This window comes from Argiope bruennichi, chromosome 4 (assembly GCF_947563725.1).
Source record: "Argiope bruennichi chromosome 4, qqArgBrue1.1, whole genome shotgun sequence".
NCBI lineage: Eukaryota > Metazoa > Arthropoda > Arachnida > Araneae > Araneidae > Argiope > Argiope bruennichi.
Genome location: NC_079154.1, coordinates 64,938,650 through 64,944,542, shown reverse-complemented (window position 1 = coordinate 64,944,542; position 5,893 = coordinate 64,938,650).

Here is a 5,893-nt window from a genome sequence, read left to right as displayed (position 1 = left end):
ATAATCTATTTTATAAAGTATTTATTCGTATATTTGTTACATTTATTTGATATATTTTTGTTATATTTGTAGCTATTTTTATTATTTTTCTTCCATCCTAATAAACGATTTTACTTATTATTTAGATCCTAATTCTTTATTTCATATTTCATGATTTCTAACGTTTTATTTGCGCAAATATATGATATTTACACAAATTACATTAAATATTAAAATATTAGAATAAATATTATATATTAAAATATTAGAATAAATATTATATATTAAAATATTAGAATAAATATTATATATTAAAATATTAGAATAAATATTATATATTAAAATATTAGAATAAATATTATATATTAAAATATTAGAATAAATATTATATATTAAAATATTAGAATAAATATTATATATTAAAATATTACAAAAAACATTATATTTTGAATTATGGGTATTCAACCCTATATACATAATTTTTAATTCTTACATTTGTTGTGTAAATCTTAAAAAATCTTTTAATTAAAATGTCTTCATTAAAAATCTCTTATTTCAAATTAAAAAATCAAACAGTAATTATTTTATTCAATATTAAAATTATAGAAAAAGATTTTTAAAACGCATTCCCAAATAGTGCTACATTAAAAAGTCTTTCCATAAACAGCATTTTTCTGATAAATAATCTGACTGCCTGTTTGGATATTTTGTATTCATGGCACATTTTAAAATATTTTAACAGATAAAATGAGAATAGAAATGAGTGTGGAAAATTGGAAATAGCGTGGTATTGATCGACTTTATGAGGATTTTTAGACAATATGAAATACAAATTGAAATTCCTAACAAATTCCTTTTCTACATGTTTATATTCTGATTAATACTAGAAGATAAAAGTGTATTCTATTCAAACCTTCATAAAAATTTAAATTATTTTATTACGGTGTTTGGTTTATGGTGTATTTATTACGGTGTTTGGTTAGGGGAAAAAAATGCGAGGAACTTGTTATAGGCTTTTCTTATTGACGAACACTTTTTTTTCTTGTGCAAAATGGACCACCCTGCCATTACTGAAAGAAGCGGTATCGACATGAGTTATTGTAGCCTGTCTTTAAAGTAAACCGTCCATAACACCGATTCGCTGAACTGATATCCTCTTCTAGGTAGTTGGCCCACAGCCAACACAAAGTGTTCAATCTCTGACCTCATCTTCCCCAAACCCTATCTTCCTGTTAAACAAGGAGCAAGTCATCACTTAAAAAAGAAACATAAGGAAATCTCCTTAAAATTCTCCTCTAAATTCTCTCGTTCCATAACAAAAGAAACCCAAAGACTTTAAAACTTTCAAATCATTGGTAAAAATCTTTTTAAAGTCATGTCTTTCAGCGTTTTAAGATTATCTCGCACCGTCAGTACTGTACTTAAGTCAACATCCTCAACTTTTTTTATTTCTTTCTTAATTCCGAGATTTCTATGCATTTCTTTAAACAATGATAAACAATGATGGTATTTTTTTTATTTTTATTACTGGATTAGAAATAAATTTATGTTACTCTCTTTTTTTTTTCTTTTGGACATATACCATTTGTCAAACCATCGTAAGTTATTTCTTTTCTTAATTCCCATTTTAAGATACCATTTGATTTGGGGGACAATTATATCACCACTCTGTTTCTGTGCCACAGAATTAGTGGACTCTATAAACCTACACGGACAAGTAAAAATACACAGATCAATCGCATTAAAATAATTGATAAATTATTCCAAGCAAAGCGTTCTTCTAGGAAGCCATCATGGTGGAATCTCAGTCGTTCGTGAATTTTATTAAAATATGATATTGTAACTCTTCGCGTTATTTTGAATGCAGTACAGTATCCTAAAGATTTTGCACAAACATCGCAATAAAGCACTTTGTGCCATTAGGAAGTGTTCCTCAAGCATCTCTCCTTCCCTGATTCGCACTGACATTCAAATACTTATAGTCTTGTTCGGCCACTAGATGGCGTAATTATCCCAGTAGCTTTAAAATGGAAACATCAATTTCTAATTCATTTCCAGTCACACCGAACAGTATGCTGTTGTTAAAAGCTTTGCCATCAAAACCCAATGAGTGCTCATTAATATTAATTTAATGCGTTATGTTAATATATTCTTAAAGTTTGATATAGTAGGTAATGCCCTTTACCAAATAAAAATAAAAATAGAATAAAAAATAAAATAGTATAGATATAGGAAAAAAAAATAAAAATGTTAATAAAAGTAGGAAACGCAGAATAAATAGCAAAACATTTATCTTCTCAGTTTTTCCCTAGTGAGTATCCACTCTAGTACTTCCGACACTCCAGGCAAAAGGACACATTGCCATCCCTTAAATGTATATATATATATATATATATATATATATATATATATATATATATATATATATATATATATATATATATATATATATATATATATATATATATATATATATTATTTTAACTACAGGTAAAATCATTTTAAATTATAATAAACACGTATATTATCAAAGGGACTTGTAATAACAATAATTTACATAAATTTGATAATCAAGTAGTACAAAATTGTAGAAATTAATGAAGAAGTATCTGCATAAAACAAGAAATTATTAATCACTGCAGACTTTACTTTTTTAATGCTATTGAAAAGAAATGTTCGACGGATTATAAGTTGCATAAACCACATTAAAGCACAGGATTTTTCTTCTCACATTTATTTCTACAAATTTCTTTATCACATGCCCCAAATTCTTTTTTTTTATCCACACTTGCAGTTGAAAAAAATGACCAAACCATCGACCGAATTTTTAATTTCCTTTTTAATTGACATCATTTTTTTACTTCTGCATTAAGAAATAACGTGCTGCCATCTGTTCATTTTTAAGACAGATTAAGATATCTTTGGTAATGGAAAATACATATAGATGTCAGCACAAGCAAGGGTACTTTTTAAAAAAATTATTAAGTAGTAGTAATGCTAGTAGTAAAATCTAAATTAAAATTTTCAAAAAAATGCTTTTTAGTTTATTTAAATAAAAATACAAATAGAAGATAATGTATAAAAAACATTTATATTAATGAGAAAGTAATTCTGCTAATCTAATATATTTTTATACTGAAAGCATTTTTTTTTATACAATTCATTTTTTCCCCCCAAGTTTTTATATTTTTTTTTGCTCTCTTTCGTTTTGAAACACTAAAACGGGTATTACTACTTTAAGAAGTTTTGTAAAATATTAGTGGAAATGATTAATATCGGCAAATTTTTATAAATGTATCTAAAATTATTTTTAAAAAAAATCATTTAATTTTTATATTACAGCAATCTTAATTCTAAATTTGCAAAATATTTCATCAGATGTTAAAGTTACTTAAAATTACTATCATGATATGATTTAAGCGGAAATTTAAGCAATTATCATTCAATTATATTAGTAGATTTATAAAAGAAAAAAAAAAGGAAATAAATTATATTAAGTTGATGTGATATTAAATGACTTCCACCATTTTAGTTTTAGTTTAATTTTCCAAATTATTTAATAAATTTTTAAGAAAAAACTGTCATAAATATATGTATCCATCTGAGTTGCAGCAGGAGGCATTCCTTCCTAATTGATGCTGTGAGTTATCTAATCAAGTAGCGCATAACTTCTTTACAGTAAGTCATATCACTGACTTTCCGACCCTCCCGAATGCACACGGATAACAAAAACTGAATGACTGGATCGCCACAACAACAACACTGGCGATAACTGTGATTGAGTCCTAAGGGCCGTCACCGGCCACGATACAAACCTTCCCGAAGTAAGTAAGTGCCGTCATAGATGGGAAAGAGAAAGATTCCCCACTTTTATGTATACCCTCAATGGTGGAGAGATCCAACCACCATACGGAAGAATCTGATCCTCATTTCGAGGTGCCCCCTTCCTGGGGTTACTTCTTTATTTTTTTAATTTCCAGATAGAATCAGAGATGTTGAAGAAGGAAAGATTTTGCCTAGATGATAAAAAGGAGAAGCAAAATGATGTTAGTTAAAAATAATAATAATTGGGGCTAGGCAGCACCCCATATGTAAAAAGGGTCAGCCAGTCAACCGACACCCGTCCTGCTCCACATCCCCCCACTTGTGTGGGTGTTCATAAGTCCGAACCGTCGGTGACACGCCATAGAGCCGATAATGGCGCGTGTTCCGAGGACGGATAAGTCACTTTACTTTATGACACCCAATCGCAGACTTAGTTAGTTAGACAGTTGTGCCGACTTAGGTGACCAGACGCCCCTCCAGTTTAGTGTTATGCTGGAGAATATTACTTTTTGGGTGCCTGTCTGCACTTTCACCGCCTGCTCCAAAGGCTTAATGGAGTATTTTAGGCATTTGGCGTTGTGGGCGGAGTCCAGCTCCACCCCGTCCCCTACAATTTGGGCATCGAGGACGAGTGCAGTATCGTTCTTGTTTGCCACCAAGTCGGGCTTAAGGGTACCAGCGGGCAGAGGAAAGATGGGCTCCTCTGCGACCTGGAACCCCTTCTGTTGAAGGGAGCGGCTTATATAATTTGATATAGCATTATGCCGCTTTATTCGCAGGCCATGTGTTCTAAAACACTGCTGGACCACATGATTGGGTGTCTCTAGGGCGGCGCACCCGGCCCGACAGTTCCTTGGTTTATTGGGGCGCCCCCTAGCTGTCCTTGTCCTAGTGGGGAGAGCATTAATGCGGGCCTTAATCATATTAATATAATCTCTCCCACTGACAAGGAATGTCCCATTCGAAACCCAGGTGTGCTGTCCAGCGGTCTTACTTGAAGCCCTCAGTGCACTACCATCCACTGAGGCATAGAGCCGCTCAGCCCACATCTGCCGCTGTTTATTTTTGGAATCATATATAATTCCGTCTTGGAGTAGACTTTGTTGAACATTTGACCGCTGTCGTTCAATGTAGCTAGAGGACACCTGTCCTGCAGGGTCCGTCGAAAAGTTAAAATTATTAAAAAGGGAACAACTAACATCCCTAAAAGCTAAAACATGATTTAAATAGTTTAAGCGGTCAAGGCGTAGTCTAACTCCAGACCAGCGGAGACAAGGCACACCCAGGCCCCCGTCCTCAACATCAGCATAATAAAACGGGACGGGGGTGTCGACCGGGAGGTCCAACCATTTTCTAATGAATCCCCTTACCACAGTGTTGGCCTTTTTGAATGAGGAGGGACAAGCCCTTCCTAAGGCCAGTAGATGATAGACACCGGGTAGGAGATGGCACCTCAAAAAGAATAATCTTTGCTGTGGCTTGAGAGGTGCCTTGGTCAGAACCTCCAATTTGGGTCGAAGGTGCTCTAGAATCTTAACTTTTGCTTTTCCAGTAGGCGTGAAGGGAACTCCCAGGTAGGTCCACTCCGCATCCACACCGAGGTGCGGAATTGGGGTGTTCCCAACCCAGAAGGAACCAGAAGTGATCTTGGTCTTCTTGTCACGCCCACTGGGGACTAAGGATAAAGTAAAGCTTTTCATAAAATTGATCCTTAGCCCAAGAGCACCTAGGGACATGTTTGAGCAATTCAAAAGTTCCTGCAATCCCCTAGCTGTGGAGGCAAATAAAATAATGTCGTCGGCAAATGCAACTGCATTTAACCGACTGCCATCCACCTGAGCTCCTATGTTGTCTGGGAGGCTCCGAAGAAACACGTCTAGGGCTATATTGAATAATAAGGGGGAAAGTGGATCCCCCTTCCTGACCCCCACTGTTGGACGAACAGTGGTGTGCCGTCCGTCATCGAACTCTAGAGTCGTGTACGAGTTTTTGTACACGTCCTCCACATAATTAATATAAACTTGTGGCAGGTGGAGGTCCTCTAGAGCCCTCAGGAGGGCCTCTTGGGATATAGAGTCGAAGGCCTTCT